This window comes from Chiloscyllium plagiosum, chromosome 9 (assembly GCF_004010195.1).
Source record: "Chiloscyllium plagiosum isolate BGI_BamShark_2017 chromosome 9, ASM401019v2, whole genome shotgun sequence".
Lineage (NCBI taxonomy): Eukaryota > Metazoa > Chordata > Chondrichthyes > Orectolobiformes > Hemiscylliidae > Chiloscyllium > Chiloscyllium plagiosum.
Window position 1 is genome coordinate 60,795,809 of NC_057718.1, and position 18,368 is coordinate 60,814,176.

The 18,368-nt window shown below is 41.3% G+C and overlaps 1 long non-coding RNA gene across 2 annotated transcripts in view; it reads left to right on the forward strand.

Moving 5' to 3' along the window:
• LOC122552890 overlaps positions 1 to 17,306 on the forward strand; it is a 30,130-nt gene extending 12,824 nt beyond the window's left edge. For both annotated transcript variants that reach the window (XR_006312543.1, XR_006312542.1), the window contains 2 exons: positions 15,940 to 16,052; positions 16,501 to 17,306. This is a non-coding gene — a long non-coding RNA (uncharacterized LOC122552890). The remainder of the gene's footprint in view (positions 1 to 15,939; positions 16,053 to 16,500) is intronic.
• The last annotated feature ends 1,062 nt before the right edge of the window (positions 17,307 to 18,368 follow it).

Here is an 18,368-nt window from a genome sequence, read left to right on the forward strand (position 1 = left end):
CCTGAGATACATCACTAGTCACTGATTCCCAGCCAGAATAGTACTCATTTATCCCCATTCTTTGCATCCCGTTAGTCAACCAATCTTCCATCCATGCTAATACTTTACCCCAAATGCCATGCATCCTTATCTTATGTAGCAGTCTCTTGTGTGGCACCTTGTCGAAGGCCTTTTTGGAAATCTAGGTACACCACAACCACTGGGTCCCCATTGTCCACCTTGCTCATAATGTCTTCATAGAATTCCAAAAGACTTGTGAAGCATGACCTGCTCTTCATGAACACATGCTGCGTCTGCCCAGTGGGATAATTTCTAAAGAGATGCCTTGCTATTTCTTCCTTGATAATAGACTCAAGCATCTTCCTCATGACAGAGGTTAAGTTAACTGATTTATAATTCCGCATCTTTTGTCTGCTTCCCTTTTTAAACAGAGGAGTCACATTTGCTGTTTTCCAATCTGCTGAGATTGCCCCAGAGTCCAACGAATGTTGGAAAATTACCGCCAGTCCACCTACTATTTTTCCTGCCATCTCTTTTAGTACCCTGGGATGTATTCCATCAGGGCCAGGAGACTCCATCTTAACTCCATTTGGTTGCCCAACACTATGTCTACTGTAATAATAATTGTTTCCAGGTCCTCATCTACCTTTGTCTCTTTGTCAAGGTCAGAGTATTGAGTACAGGAGTTTCGAGGTCATGTTGCGGCTGTACAGGATATTGGTTAGGCCACTGTTGGAATATTGCGTGCAATTCTGGTCTCCTTCCTATCAGAAAGATGTTGTGAAACTTGAAAGTGTGCAGAAAAAGATTTACAAGGATGTTGCCAGGATTGGAGGATTTGAGCTATAGAGAGAGGTGAACAGGCTGGGGCTGTTTTCCCTGGAGCTAAGGGGTGGCCTTATAGAGGTTTACAAAATTATGAGGGGCATGGATAGGTAAATAGGCAAAGTCTTTTCCCTGGGTTGGGGAGTCCAAAACTAGAGGGTGAAAAGGTTTAGAGTGAGAGGGGAAAGATATAAAAGAGACTTAAGAGGCAACTTTTTCACGAAGAGGGTGGTATTGGTACAGAATGAGCTGCCAGAGGAATTGATGGAGGCTGGTACAATTGCAACTTTTAAGAGGCATTTGGATGGGTATATGAATAGGAAGGGTTTGGAGGGATGTGGGTCGGATGCTGATAGGTGGAACTAGAGTGGGTTGGGATATCTGGTCGGCATGGACAGGTTGGACCAAAGGGCCTGTTTCCATGCTGTACGCCTCTATGACTCTATGAGTCTATGTTATTAGTACCCTCCATTGTGAAGACCGTTACAAAATACCTGTTCAATGCCTTGGCCATTTCATCATATCTCATAATTAAATTCCCCTTCTCATTCTCTAAACTGCAACATGAACAGAACCCCTTTGGTCCTCACGTTCTACCCCACCAGCCTTCGTATACATGGCATCATCCTCTGCCATTTCCATCACCTACAAATGGACCCCACCACCAGAGATAAATCTCCCTCCCCATCCCTATCTGCTTTTCATAAAGACTATTCCCTCAGCAAATCCCTTGTCAGTCCACGCCCTCAACCAACCCGCCCTCCCCTCCTGGCATCTTCCCCTGCCACCGCAGGAATTGCAAAACCTGCGCCTACAGCTCCCCTCACCCCCGTCCCAGGCCCCAAAGGAGCCTTCCACAACCATCAAAGTTTCACCTGCACTTCCAAACATGTCATTTACTGTATTTGTTGCTCCCTATGCGGTCTCCTCTATATTCGGGAGACAGACGCCTACTCACAGAGCGTTTCAGAGAACATCTCCAGGAAACCCACATCAATCAACCCCACCGCCCTGTGACCAAATGCTTCAACTCACTCCCCCCCACACCGCCAAGGACATGCAGGTCCTGGGCCTCCTCCATCATCAAACACTAACCACCTGACGCCTGGAGGAAGAACACATCATCTTCCATCTCGGGACCCTCCAACCCCACTGTATCAATGTGGATTTCTCTGAACGCCTTCTCTAGGCTACCCTGACCAAGCTGGTCTGATCAATCTGCATGTAGATTGAAGTTCCCCATGATAATTGATGTACCATTTTTACACACATTAGTTAACTCTTTGTTTATTGCCTGCCCCAATGTGATGTTATTATTTGGTGGCCTATAGACTATGCTTATCAGTGACTTTTTCCTCTGAGAATTTCTCATTTCCACCCAAATGGATCCAACCTCATTCTTTGTAGAACTGTATAATCTCTCAGCACCGCTCTAATGTCATCCTTGAATATCAGAGCTACACAACTCCCTTACCTTCCTGTCTGTCCTTCCGAATAGTCTGGTATCCCTGGATATTTAACTCCCAGTTGTGACCATCCTGTAACGATGTCACTGTAATGGTTACCAAATCATATTCTTTCGTGATGATTTATGACGTTAACCTATCAACCTTGTTACGAATGCTACGAGCATTCAGGTGAAGTGTCCCCTTATGCTAGCTTTCTTACCCTCATGATTTCCAACATTTCTAATAATATTTCCTGAGTTATCCTTCCTTTTTGCTTCTTTCAATCTGCCTTGAATTTAAATCTTCCTGCACAAATGCTAACCTGCTGCTTACCTTTTTATTTACTATCATACTCCCTGGCGTTTTCCCTTTCCCTTCCTCCGATCCAGCTTGCAAAGGATACTATCTGTCCCCCTAATTATAGAATCCCCTATAACTCTCACTTGTCTTTTTTCCCCACCCCCCCTCTTGAATGGCCTTTTGCACCAGGGTGCCATGGTCAGCTGGCACATCCTCCCCATTGCCCTTTCCCTCATCCGTACAGGGAACAAACTTCTCATACCTGTTGGATAAGGTCAAAAGTTGAGGCTCCTCCACTCCTGAACTCAGAATCCCCCTACCTGCCTCAATTACAGTCACACCCTGTTGTCCCTGATCACTAACTGAATTTGAATGACTTAATCTACCAGGTGTGACTGCCTCCTGAAACAAAGCATCCAGGTTACTGTCCCCCTCCTGGATGTGCCACAGTGTTTGAAACTCAGATTCCAGATCACTAATTCTGATCCAGAGTTCCTCCAACAACCAACACCTGCTGTGGATGTGGTCACTGCCATTTACACTGGGATTAGCCAGCTCCCACATCATATAGCGACAGTACATCGCCTGCTCAGCCATCTCTACTTAGTTAGTTACTTGATTACTTTACATAAATTTATGAGTTAAATACTTCATAATATTTGTCTGCTCTGGTCTTTTTCAAATAACTAATTAATAGATGAATAAAAAATGTAATTTTTTAACCAATTACATGATACAGAAGAAATAGAAAAAATGGGAAACCTTACCTTACCAACATACCACAGAGTCCCTTTTTTCTTGGTTTGAGGAAGAGGGCAGGTGGGAGACACTACACGTGACGTGTCTCGGGTTCAGCTACTGCCCAAATATATTCCCTGTAGCCCACTGGTCCCCGCTGTCATGTATCCCTCTGCTGCTGACGAATGAAGGAGTTCCTGCAGGGGTTTTTTCTCAGTTTCAATAATACTTTGTTTTTTGATCTCCATTCCAAAATGAACAACTTTACATTTTCCTGCATTATACTCCATTTGCCAACTGTTTTGCCCATTTATATAAATGATCTATATTTCTCTGTAAACTGTTTGCATCCCTTTCCCAAACTGCCTTTCCACTTACTTTTGTGTTGTCTGAAAATTTGGTTACAGTGCATCCAAGACATTCATATGCATTATAAACGGTTGCAGTCCCGGCACTGATCCCTATGGAACCCCATTGGTGACAGGTTGGCAACCTGAAAAAGAACCCCTTCTCCCTACTCATTCTTTCCTGCTCAAACACTATTTCTCTGCCTTAAACACCATGGGCATTTCTAACTTAATCTTTTTTGAGGTACTTTGTCGAACACGTTGTGGAACATTTGGTCTCACTCAGCTTCTGCAATGACTCCTCATTCTCAATGATTTCAAATTCTATCTCTGTTATTTTGCAATCTCTCCTTGAAATTCACCGATTCCTCACCTGAACCAAACCTCTCTCTTCAGGCAAACTTTCTCACCCATGTTCACAGTAACCCTTCAACTTTATAATACATCCCTAGACTCAACCACAGAGAAAACAATCCCTGACCATTTCATTTGTCCTATCTCCTAACTCTTTAAAAGCCACTCTGTGTACACTCCTAGAAAGATCCTGCCCCGAATCATTTGGTACGAACCTTTAACCTCCCGAATTCTTAATCTTTGGCACTCAAATCATCACAATGCTTTATAACAGTTAATTGGTGAAACCATGCTCTTAACTCCAACTTTTACATCCATTCCCCAGAAAAGCTCTCACAATTGTTTCCTCAATAGGACCCCTATTTGTCTTTGAAATAGAACGTACTTCTTAAAATTGATCTGCCAAACAACTCACTTAAATATCTACCTGCAGAAATAGCTAGCCACATCAAGGACTAATGGGTCTCACTCTCCTCTTCTGACAGCTTCTGCCTCTAATGTTGAGTTCCAGTTGATGTCTATGAGGTTGTACTTTAAAGTAAGAATATAGCTAGCCTGTTAGATCTTTTAACAATAAATATTTATTAACTCCACCCAAATTACAAATCTAAGCCAGTGCTATTTCACTGGATTCTTCTCATTAACATGTCCATTAGCATGTAGTTATGTGTAATCAGGAAATCATCAATGATATAACTTAAATATTTAATGCTCTGTATTTCTCTCTATAGATGCTAACTGATCATTTTTTTTGTTTCCGATTTCCAGCGTTCACAGGATTTTTATTTTGATTTTATTTCAGTTTAAAATATTAGAAACAAAATGAGCTGGAAAAAGTGAAATGCTGATTAGGAAAATTAGATGGTTTGTGGACTGTCGTCAGCCTTGAGAGGTGGAAAGTATTAATCGGCATGAAAACCATCTGTTATAGGAACTGAATAAACGTACGTATAAAGAAGGAAACCCTTTACTGACACACTCCACACACAGTAATGAAAACATAGGCAGGCCACGGCTCTACCATGTTATGCCCTGTCTCTGTAAACCTTTATCCTTACTCCACTTACTCTCACCTCCAACAGCCAACTGAAGAGTCTAGTGGGCTTCTTGTTACCCAGACTGAGCACATGGTGCTGTTCCTTATCTTGAGTGTCAAAGCAATCAACTCGAGCCTAAAAGCATTCTTCTCCAAATCTTTCCATTCAATCTTTCCACTCTGAATTCATGTATCCAAAAGATCCATTTCCTATTCTCTCAAGCCAATTTGCAATGTACTGCAGACCATCCAACTTCCCTCCTTGAAACAAGTGGAAAAACTGAATTGAGCACGAGGCTAAAAACTAACTTCCTGATGGCTGAGTGGAACTATGGTAGGACATTTTGGGAAGTTTGACGGTGGATCAAGTTTCTCAACGGCAAATATCAGCATGTTGTTCTCGACGTAATTCTTATTCATGAAAAGAAAATCTTTGTAGAATTAAGTTCACCTATCAAATTAAACTCTCCGTGAGTGAGAAATATGTGCCTTCAGAATCACAACTTGCAGCTGGCAAAATACTATACTTGCTGAAACTGAAGTCAGTTACCATTGTTCTTTCCCTCTTTGGAGAATGATGTTCCCTAACAAGCCATGATTGGAGTTGAGTGGTGATAGGCAAATATGCAAATATAGAGGAATGTCTATTAGGACTTTGGGTGGCTTGCCTCAGCAACAGATCAACCGTGCAGACTGAATATGTGCAGCCTCTTCATACTGTCTTCATTGTATGAATTGCAGGATACTGTAGGTTCTGGATTAGTGGTGCTGGAAGAGCACAGCAGTTCAGGCAGCATCCAAGGAGCAGCTGCCTGAACTGCTGTGCTCTTCCAGCACCACTAATCCAGAATCTGGTTTCCAGCATCTGCAGTCATTGTTTTTAACCACCAGGATACTGTAGGTGTCATGCACTTACTGGAGGGGGCTCAGGAGCTAACATAAGCATGTATTCTCATGAAGTATGAAACTGAGTATGGGATGATACTCAATCACTCTGTCTGCTTTCAGGAAAAACGTGCTCATAATCATCAGGAGTACAATGTGACAAGAAGTGGTGCTCCCGGTTTTAGGATTCTCACCCACTTTGAGGAAAAGGCCATAGAAACGGGTGGGAAGAAGAGGATTTACAAATTGAGAGAAGCAATTCAATGAGGATGCCTCTAATCTGCCATTACTAAGACAAATGTATGCAACAGTACTGAGAAAAGGGATTGAGCATAACCATCAGCTAATTCTTTATGTTCTCCATTGTGAGCACCATTCATAACTACAAATTGAGGGGTGATAGATTTAAGACAGATGTCAGAGGCAGATTCTTTACGCAGAGAGTGGTAAGGGCATGGAATGCCCTACCTGCTAATGTAGTCAACTCAGCCACATTAGGGAGATTTAAATAATCCTTAGATAAGCACATGGATGATTTTGGGATAGTGTAGGGGGACAAGCTGAGAATAGTTCTCAGGTCGGAGCAACATCGAGAGCTGAAGGGCCTGTTCTGCGCTGTATTGCTTTATGTTCTATGTTCTACATTCTATTTCCCTCCCTGGCCACAGTTATGAAAAATATTTGATACCTTCGTATGCTATCCAGCCTCAGGTATGCTCTGTCATTAAAGATTCCTTACTTCTACCTCTGTCAAAATGAGATAACAAGAGTCCAGAGATAGTAAGCTCAATTAAGGTGAAGGGCAAGGCTGGTAGGGGTAGGGAACGCTGGGTTTCTAGAGAAATTGAAGTTTTGGTCAAGAAAAAGAAGGAAGCATATATCATGTATTGACAGCAGAGATCAAGTAAACCCCGAAGAGACTATGAAGGCAGTAGGAGTATACTTAAGAGGGAGATCAAGAGGGCAAAAAGGAACATGAGATACCTTTGGCAAATAGGGTTAAGGGGATTGCAAAGAGATTCTATAAATACATTGAGGACAAAAGAGCAACTAGGGAGAGAATAGGACCCCTTAAAGATCAGCAAGGTAGCCTATGTATGGAACTGCAGGATTTGGGAGAGATACTAAATTAATATTTTGCATCAGGATTTACTGAGGAGAAGGATATGGAAGATACAGAATGCGGGGAAATATTACAGAGGAGGCAGTGCTGAATAGCTCCAAATGCATAAAGATGGATAAATCTCCAGAACCTGATCATGTACCCTAAAACCCTGTGGAAAGCGTTTGCTGGGTCCTTTGCTGAGATATTTGTATCATCGATAGCCATAGATTAGATTCCCTTCAGTGTGGAAACAGGCCATTCGGCCCACAAGTCCAAACCAATTCTCCGAAGAGTAACCCACCCAGACCCATTCCCTACATTTCCCTCTGACTAATGCACCTAACACTATGGGCAATTTACCATGGCCAATTCACCTGGCCTGTACATCTTTGAATTGTGGGAGGAAATAGGAGCACCCAGAGGAAACCACACAGACACGGGGAGAATGTGCAAACTCAACACAATCGGAAAATGTATCATGAAAGTTCACATTAGACAAATAGAACATCAAGATGAGTGCAGAAGTTTCATCTCAGAAAATTTGACGCTATATGAGCAGTGTTTTCTAAACAAGCTGCATGAAAATCCAATTCACATTTAGGTTAATTGTGTTGTGTTTAGATTATGCTCCAAAGGTTTCTACAGTACCAATAATAGCCCAGTCAGTTTTGAGGTACATATGCATGTGTGTAATACAGCAGACACATATAAAATTACCACAGGGAGACACAACATTTAAGACAAGGAATACTTTATTTTTGTTGGGACTTGAACAGCTGCTTAGAATTAATCCAGTTTTGTACTTTTGCAAGCATCTTATAATAAGGAATTCTTTGCATGCCAATGCCTGGAGTGCTCTGTAGTTAATCAGTTTGTACTTTGCAAAGGTACAGATGTGAATTAATGGTTCAACTTAAAGTTTGAGGCAAGTTACAATCATTCAAGTTTCACGTGAAAGGATGTTATTAAACTCCTCTCCACAATTGATTTGATAAATTCGATTAATTATAGAATCATAGAATCCCTACAATGTGAAAGCAGACCATTCGACCCATCAAGTCCACACTGGCCTTCTGAAGAGCATCCCACCCCTCAATCCTATCACTGTGATGCTGCATTTTCCCATGGCTAACCCACACATTCCTGGGCACAATAGGCAATTTAGCATGGCCAATCTGGGTTTCCTACAGCTGCTCTGGTTTCCTCCCACAGTCCAAAGACGTGAGGGTTAGGTGGATTGGCCATACTAAATTGTCCACAGTATCAGGGATGTACAGGCTCGCTGAATTAGCCATAGCAAATGCAGGGTTACAGGGATAGGGTAGGGTGGTGGATTTGGGTGTGGACTCAATTGGACAAATGGCCTGCTTCCACGCTATAGGAACTCTACGATTCATTTTGGGACTGTGGGAGGAAACCGGAGCACCCAGAGGAAACTTACATAGACAAGGGGAGAATGTGCAAACTCCACACAGACAGTTGCCCGAGGATAGAAGTGAGCCCGGCTCTCTGGCACTGTGAGGCAGCAGTTCTAACCACTGAGCCACATGTTATCTTTTGAATTATACCCTGCTGATAAAATGATTCAAATAAAATTGAAAGCGCAAAATAAACCTTTGTATGTTTCATGGTCACAGTCTGCATCTTTGCTGCAAGAAAGCAAGGTACAGCATAAAAGAAATAATGTTCCAATGGGTTTTTTAAAAATTGTATTAATTTGTATTGACTGTGATGTTTTGAAAGTGTTCAAGTCTACTTGAACTATGCAGCAAAATTTATTGCAAAACAGTTATTTCGACTCTGAAGAATCAGTCAAAAAGTAATTTCTTAAAGTGGTTTTTGTGGTTTGAACTTTCATTGTGATAAACTGTCAGTGTTTATTTCAGCTCCCTTCATCGCATGGACCAGGTCCGATAGAAGAGATGATAATAAAAAGAAAAAAAACTGCATGGTTTCCACCATTGTTGCACCAAAAACAAGGGACGGATTTAAGTCTCAGTGGCTTTTTGTCAGATTTATTCCCTACCCAACCGACAGCAGCCCAAGGCTGGATTGGGGAAGTCCTGTATAGTACATGTGAGGCCTAGTGGACCCGTAATGTTTCTTCTTACCTTACAAAATATGGTAAAAATAATATTTCAGGGAATCTTCACATCCTGATCCTCTTCTGACCAGTTCCGACCTTTGGGGAAAGTTTCTTCACTTAGACATAGGTACAAAGTTGCAATTGGAACCCAAAGTTGCAATTTGTTTACAGATTATACCATTAACAATATCTGTATAGAGGCACAGTGTATGTCATTGAGATTTACTCAAAATAACAGGTAAAATCAGGATTATCGCAAGCAAGCTAGAATTCAATGAGTATGTTACCTACTGTGCATTTTAACAATCCAAATATGGCAAATAGGTTTACGTGCTGGCAACTGCTATTAAAAGTTTATCATATTCATAATAATTTCTGTTGATGTCAGTAACTGTTCACTAGTATTATTGAGCCATTTTGAGCTGTAAACTCCAGGTTTTATCTGTGACCCTGTACTGAGTTGCATTACTGTATATCCTAAAAGGCAGGAGAGAGGGTGTGACAATTCACCTCTGCATCTCTGACAAAAATTAAGCAGAGTTCCTGAGATTGATCACTGTCCAGTGACCCTTGTTGGAAAGTGCTCACGGCAGAACGGGACAGTAAGGTTAACCTTGTTGTTTGTACTCGCTTGAAAAATGCATGAAGATTCAGTCTCTGGGCATGCAAAGGAAGAATGGTTACTTTGGTGAGTACAAGTGCACTGCTGATGGCAGTGGAACCATAACCCAACACAAGACAGTGCTGTCCAGAGAACAGAGCAGAAATAAACTCAGAACAGGTTTTGGTTGATGAGGAAGAATTATAAATAAATATATTTAAAATTAGAAAAATGAGAAATAGAGTAAAACACATCCTCTTATATATTCTTTCTCACAATCTTTGATAGCCAGAGATGTCTGATTTCACTGGCCTTCAGATCTTCCTCTGCTGCAGTTGTTAGCTGTAAAATCTGAGTAGGACCATGTTTGATTGTCTCCATCTTAGTATTCTGCAACAGGGGAAAGAGCTGACCTATGAATGATTGTAATGGCAAGTGTTCACCCAATAGATGCATTGCTTTTGTTGAGGGTGACAATGTGAGAGAGGTATCAAATTACATCAATATAAAGATGGGTGTCAATGATGGATGGATAGAAATGGATGGGAGGAAAAGTATAGAAGGAAAAGGGCGGATGCATTTATAAGATAACAGGCTGTAAATGATGTGATGGAATAGTCATGAGAAAGCAGAGTCAAGGGGTGCTGTGATGTTGACAACAGGATGTAGGTAAATGTGCAGCTACACTCACTTATCATGAACTGATTAGGTCATTAAAGCATTTCCTGCACTGAATCCAGAAGCGTGGCAAAATGCCTTCCTGTTAAGCTCCTGGGCTGCCTCTGGCCACAGTGTGGTTTCCTCCTTCCATTGCTGTTTAAGATTATCTCTCTCCAATTCCTCACAGCCTCCAGCAGTACAGAGAAGAAGGCTTTATTGAAGCAGGGTAGAGACTTGAAACATCCTGAATCCATTGTCACACCTAGTCTTCTTTTGCTTCCAGCTCTGTTAAATTCTGTTTTTGGATTGACTCTTTAAATACTGGAGTCACTACACCACTGCCCCATTGTTGGTGCTGAACATGGGAGATGCTAGTTAGTCAGTTGCAAATGACATGTTTTTGCATAAGTTTTGATTCTTCCATTGAAAATTCCAATGCCACTTTGTTTTCTTTTAAATTTTTTGTGAAAGATAATGTGCTTGGAATTGTCCAGGATACGTCATTTTTAATTTAGTATTTTGAGGTGATATGATGGATCAAGTCTATAGATCTCTTCTTACAACCGCATCAGCAATTTTGTGTCTTCAACTTAAGGATTTCCCCTTCAGTCTTCATGCTTTTGTGTTTTGATTCCTTTAACACAGTTGAAGGAATATTGTGCATATACACTGCTGAAGGTTAAGTGTTTGTGCAATGGTTTGACTGTCCATCTGTGGCAGCTTTTACCAAGCGATTGTCCAGATTTTGCTAGTTTTCAAGGCTGACATATATGATCTTCCTTAATGATTGGAGAAACTCTCTACCGATGAGTGAAACAAATGAACAGCTGAGGAAAAGGGAAGAAGCTATTTTATTATTATACAGGTGTGGGTATTAAAATTGATAAAATCTCATTTAAAGCCTTAACTACCCCCAATGTGGTCATGCCCATATTTAGAAGGAGCAGTTCTGGGATTCTTATGTCATGGGGTAGTGTCCCTGTTGCTGAACCAGAAGACTCAAGCTCAGGCCTTTGCTGGAAACAGCTTACAATATTTATGATCAGGCTGATTCAAGATACTTAGAAACATTCCTGAATGTTTAGCAAGAAATTTATACTCTGAATTCAGACAGTTATTTTTGGTAGTTGGGTAAGTAGCAGTTATTACTGCAACTGACAAACTTACAGTTTCTCTACTGTAATTTTAAATCTGCTCTAAACTTAATGTCTTTTTGTTGTTAAAACTCAGGTTAATTCGAGCCTCCAAAGCTAATTTTCCAAGGGAACTTTTGTGGTTCGAACGCATATCTTTTTCTTCAATAGGTGCTGCTCACAGAAAAACCAATAGATGTTATCTTTTGCTTATTGATCAGCAAATATACAAGAGAATGATATGCCCAACAGAAATGTAATCATTGTCAATGTTAATTACTGCTCCATTGATACGTGCACCAACTTGGACTTTTCTGTGCTTTATGACCAATGTCGTTCATTGCTTAATATGTCAGAAGTGTTGAGCTCACTGGTGTCAAAGGAATCAGCCCTCCAGAATTCAATTCTGCCTATGTTTCAGTATAGGCTTGTTTCCACTGAAAGATTCAATTCTTTAGTTAAAATAAATGAAAGCTCCATATTTCATAAAGAATCTGTAAATGGTATCGCTTTTCAAAATGAAGCTAATTAGTTTGAGTGGCAGGCACTGTTCAATTTTCTAGGAACTGAGTTTTCCCAACCTATTGGTGACAGGATGGAAATGTAAGACCATAACACCATGAGACATAGCAGCAGAGACCACATTGTTTTCTTTTGTAGATTCATAGTGTTATACAGCATGGAAACAGACCTTTAGTCCAACCAGTCCATGCTGAACAGATTCCAAGCTAAACCAGTCCCGCCTGCCTACTGGGGGACAATAGTACTCCAGAAGAGGTCTCACCAATGTTCTGTACAGCTTCAACATAACTTCCTATACTCAAAGGACTAAGCAGTGAAGGCAAGAGTGATAGATGCCTTTTTAACCATCCTACCTATATGTGATGCAAACTTGAATGTTGGACTGCATCATCATTAGCCACGGGTGAGGCCCCAGAAGACTGGAGGGTAACGAATGTTGTGCACTTATTCAAGAAGGACTGCAAAGAAAATCCTGGGAACTATAGGCCAGTAAGCCTGACATCTGTGGTTGGTAAGCTATACATGCATTTGGAAAGATAGGGTTTGATTAGGAATAGTTAGCTTGGTTTTGTGAATGGGAGATCATGCCTCACAAATTTGTTAGAGTTCTTTGATGAAGTGACCAGGAAGATTGACAAAGGCAGGGCAGTAGACGCAGTCCTAACAGATTTCAGTCAGGCCTTTGATAAGGTTCCAAATGGTAAGCTGCTCTAGAAGGTTAGATCATGTGGAACCCAGGGAGAGCTGGCAAATTGAATACACAATTGGCTTGATGGTAACAGAGAATAATAGTGGAAGAATGCTTGTTGGACAGGAGGTCTGTACCTAATGGAGTGCATCAGGGGTCAGTGCTGGGTTCATTGCTGTTTGTTATCTATATCAGTGATTTGGATGAGAATGTACAGATATGATTAGTAAGTTTACAGACAATACTAAAGTAGGAGGTATCATTGCAGCAGAACCATAATCAGCTGGGGAAGTGGGCTGAGAAATGTCAAATGGAGTTTAGATTTTAGATTACATACAGTGTGGAAACAGGCCCTTCGGCCCAACAAGTCCACACCGACCCACCGAAGCACAACCCACCTATACCCCTAACCTAGCACTACGGGCAATTTAGTATGGCCAATTCAACTGACCTGCGCATCTTTGGACTGTGGGAGGAAACCGGAGCACCCGGAGGAAACCCATGCAGACACGGGGAGAACGTGCAAACTCCACACAGTCAGTCATCTGAGGCGGGAATTGAACCCCGGACTCTGGCGCTGTGAGGCAGCAGTGCTAACCACTGGGCCACCGTGCCGCCCACTAATATAGATAAGTGTGAGGTCTTGCATTTTGGAAAGTCAAATTAAGGTAGGAGTTTCATGGTGAATGGTAGGGCCTTAAGGAGTGTAGTGGAACAGAGGAACCTTGGTATTCAGGAAGGGTTCCCTGAAAGTGGAGCCACAGCTAGATAGGGCAGTGAAGAAGCTTTTTGTACACTGGCCTTCATCAGTCAGGGCATTGAGTATAGAAGTTGGGAAGTTATGTTGCAGTTATATAGGACTTTGGTGAGGCTGCACTTTGAGTATTGTGCTCAGTTTTGGTCACCTTCATATAGGAATGATGTTATTAAACCGGAAAGAGTGCAGAAGAAATGTATAAGGATACAGTAAGGACTCAACAGTCCAAGTTATAGCCAGAGGTTGGACAAGCTAGGACTTTTTTTTTGGAGTGAAGGAGACCTGGAGGGGATGGTGGGATCCTTATAGAAGTATATAAGATCATGGGAGGCATGATAGGGTGAATGCACTCCGTCTTTTTCCCAGGCTTGGGGAATCGAGGACTAGAGGGCATCAGTTTAAGGTTGGAGGGGAAAGAATAAAAGGGAACCCGATGGGCAACTCATTTACACAGAGCATATGGATTGAGCTGCAAGTGGAAATGGTTGGGGCGGGTACATTAACAACATTTGAAAGGAATTTGGACAAATGCATGGATAAGAAAGGATTAGAAGGATATAAGCCAAGTGAGGGGAAATGGGATGAACATAGATGGACATTTTGGTCGGCAAGGACCAGTTTGGGCCAAAGAACCTGTCTCCTTTCTGTAGGACACTATGATTGTCTGACAAGGAGATACTTGCAACTTCCAATCCAAATGCTATATATTGGCTACGGCAAATGATACTGCGTTTTGAAGCAGTAAGTGACAGTGAGTAGCAACAAAGGCCTTTTGAGACAAGGAAATTCTGCCTGACCACAGCCCTCTGAAAGATTGAACTGTACAGTTCTAAACAGCAGTAAGTACTCAGATGACCAGAAAGGAGAACCACCCAGAACCTGTAAATTGAAAGAATCCATCATTCCCTCTCCTTTACTCTCTCCATATGAGAAAACAGAAAACTAAGAAATCTTAATGGAAAGAATTCTACTAAGAAAAGGATTAGGATTACCTGATCAATTATTAAAGTGCAGAATGTCCAACACCTTAAAGTCAAAGCTTAAAACTCAAAAAGCACGATGTAAGTCAATTTAACAAACCCTTCATATCTGAACTCTTGACCTTTAGAATTTTGTTTATCCTGTATATATACTCATTTCCACCCAAAGTGTTTGCGTCAAATCATCTGTCTTTTGTGTCTCTTAATCGTGACTGAGTATGTTTATATTTAGGGGTTTTGAAGAGATGTAGTTTAAACTGCATTGTAGTAGATCAGAAATCCCTTCTTTTCTCTATGTTTCATTGAAGCTAAGTGTATTGCAAGAAATAGAGTGTTTTTGGTTAATGACAAAATCCGGTGCGAATTACTTTTGGCCTGAATAAATTGGTCAGCTTGATAACCTCTTTTACACATTTTAGAATGTGGAACAGAAGACAGTGACTATTGACACTTTCTTCCCAGTTATGTCAAAACAGGGGCAAGAAGATATACAAAATGGTGAGCAGAGATGTCATCAAAGCTATTCAACTGCTTTCAATGCCATTTGGTGCTAGGGAAGGAAAGCTTGGAAGCTTAGCAAACAATAAGAATTGACACACAAAGTGGTCAGTTAGTAATTTTTGAATCTGGGTATTTTGCAAACAGCAGGAGGTCACTTGCAGCAACCTGTCTGATGGTGTTTAACCAAATTTTTCACTCCAATGGCTCGGGACTTGGTTTTCCACAATCTACCAGAGCTCCCTTTAAGGGCACCTTGACATTTGAGGAGTTCTGTCACAGACTACCATGATCTGTGGTGCTTTTGAGTTGTCCGATTGCTGATAGGGCTAACAGCATCTGGGGGCAGCCCCACCAAACCCCCCACCCCCTCAAGATTTCGTTGGATACCTTTTAGTTGGTCACTAGGCCAATATATGGCCCCAACTCCAGCTGCCCACCACAGTGGGTGCTGTTAACCAGATTCAGGCCCAATGGCAGGATCTCCAGATAAATGAAAAAAATCATGCCAAGAAATCAAAGTCTCAAACATTTGTGCTGTTCCTAGCTAAGCATCTGTTTCTGCAAAGGAGGTTTATTTCTATATTTATGCTGCTGTGTATTTGATGAAATTAAATTGTATATACAATAATAATTATTTAATAATAAACTATAGCATTGAGGATGTATTGTGGTTAATTTACAATCTCAAGCAGTACCTTGTAGGAAGTATCAAATACAGTTGAAGAGGCTCCCAAATGAAGAAAATCAAACTTGGTAGTGGGTGAGCCAGACTGGACTGCTTTTACTCATAATCTGGAAAATACTCTGCCCTGAAGAGCCCTGTTACAAAGAGGGCTGAATAACCAAAGAATTTGGGTTGGGTTTTGAACTAATGCATGATTACGGTGACTGTTTTCAAAACCTGCGATACTTTTCAAGAGCAATTTATTTTATAATTTACTAGTTTGCAATGTTTTCTGGTGTCTACATTCAGGAGGAAGAACATGACAGATTGTGGAATGGGATAAAGTGAAGAATAACCGTGAGAGCCAATTAATGTAGGATCTGAGAAATAATGATAGTGTGCATAGAATGGAGGAAAACCAGGTGGGTATTATTGATTTGTGAATTGCTTATAATAATGGTTGTGTAGGTAGTGATTTGGAACATTAGTGTTTTCTGATATTGGTGCAAGTACCCAACTCATTCAGGTCATAGGGTGAATACTGAAAATCCATGCTGACATTAGTGAGGTAATGAGTTTGATATAAGCAGTGTCCAAATTCATCAGTCACAATTCAAGAATAGCTCATAGCCTCTGACACATATGAGCAGAAAAGAATTAGCATTTAATATAGTTTTGCAAATTATATACTTTATATTGTCAGTAATGGGCGGACTAGATTTTCTTCTGAGCATCAATCCTCCACCTTTGTTTAATATGTGAACAAACCATAAGAAGATAATGCATTTTAAAAAATTAAAATCTCTTTTATGTGTTTAATTCTTTTTTTAATGGAGAAAGCTTTCTGACATTTTCTCCCCTTTTCATCAGATCTCCCTACTCGACTCAAGGACCTCATGGAGAAGATAATGGTCTCATAGAATCCCTACAGTATGGAAGCAGGCAGTTCACCCCATTGAGTCCATGTCAACCCTCTGAAGAGCACACCTCCATCACTGTAACTCTGCATTTCCCTGTCTGTTGGCTCCTGCCACAGGGTGTAAAGAGAAGATTTGGGCAGATTTGCTACAAAGAGCCAGTAGAAAGGATATTCCGTGCATTGGTGTAGTTGTAAGTGATTATTCACTGCATAAGAAATCACAATCCAAATCTATGCTCCATTTTATGCGACCACTGTATAGGGATAACAGGGGCTTTTGACTTTGTTGCATTTTGACACAATGTGTTGTCATTCACAGTGCTCTAGGATTGATGGAGGCAATTTCAGTTTGAGATGAATCAAAAAGTGAAGGTCAAATTTGCTTCCTCACTTTGTGCATATAGAATACCTGGCACCATTTTAAAGTAGGCCTTATCTTAGGCACCCCACATGCCTTTCTGAAATATGCACCATATATATATATATATATTATAATTCAGATATTGTATCTGTTTTAGATCCCAGCCATCATTTTCCACTGAAATGTTAAGATTGGATCTTGGAAGTTGGGGGAAGTAACAGGGAGATGTGTGAGGAATTGACGTGGTAAAGTGTCTCAATCAAGAAACAAATTCTGGGACTAACGACTTACACTTTTGAGGTGTTTGAAAAAGTCCGACACATGGAGTCATTGAGATGTACAGCCGTCCATGCCGACCAGATATCCTAACCCAATCTAGCCCCACCTGCCAGCACCTAGCCCATATCCCTCCAAACCCTTCCTATTCATATACCCATCCAAATGCCTCTTAAATGTTGCAATTGTACCAGCCTCCACCACTTCCTCTAGCAGCTCATTCCATACACATACCACCCTCTGTGTGAAAAAGTTGCCCTGTATTAGATTAGATTCCCTACAGTGTGGAAACTGGCCCTTCAGCCCAACAAGTCCACACCGACCCTCTGAAAAGTAACCCACCCAGACCCATTTCCCTCTGAATAATGTACCTAACACATGGCCAATTCACCTGACCTGCACATCATTTGGACTGTGGGAGGAAACTGGAGTACCCAGAGGAAACCCACGCAAACACGAGGAGACTGTACACAAACAATCTCCACACAAACAATCGCCCCAGGCTGCAATCGAACCTGGGACCCTGGTGCTGTGAGGCAGCAGTACTAACCACTCAGCCACCGTGCCACCCCTTGTATGTAAAGTATTTTTTCACCATCCAAGTCAGTGACCTAAACTAAGCACAGAAAATGCTGGAGAAACTCAGGTTTGGCAGCCTCTGTGGAGAGAGAGTGAAAGAGAGAGAGACAGAGTTAACATTTGAGTCCAATATGATTCTTCTTCAGAAATTGATTGATTTCAGATTCCCAACATCTATGTTGCTTTTATTTTACCTAAATTAAGTGCTCGGTCCCTTACAGATTTAACTGAGGGACTTGGTGCTTATCTAGGACCCTTATTAAAGTTAAGCAACGATGAGAGGGGTAAGCATGACACAACCCAATACTCCCTCTTGTCCTTCTCCAACCCAACCACCACCTACACCATCAAACTGCTGAAGGAAAGACAACCAGTTTGGTAACTGTGCTCCTCAAATGCCCAATCTCCTTGTGAAAGTACCAGAGGTGCTGTGACAAGGAAAAACCAGAAAAACTTGCAAATGATACAAACTCAGAATTAGAGTCACAGAAGTGCAATGCCTGCACTGGCTCACTAAATGAGTATTGTTACCCGTTGCCAAAATCCTGCTTTTCTCCCCATTCCCTTGCACATTAGTTTTACCAAATAACCATCCAATACCCC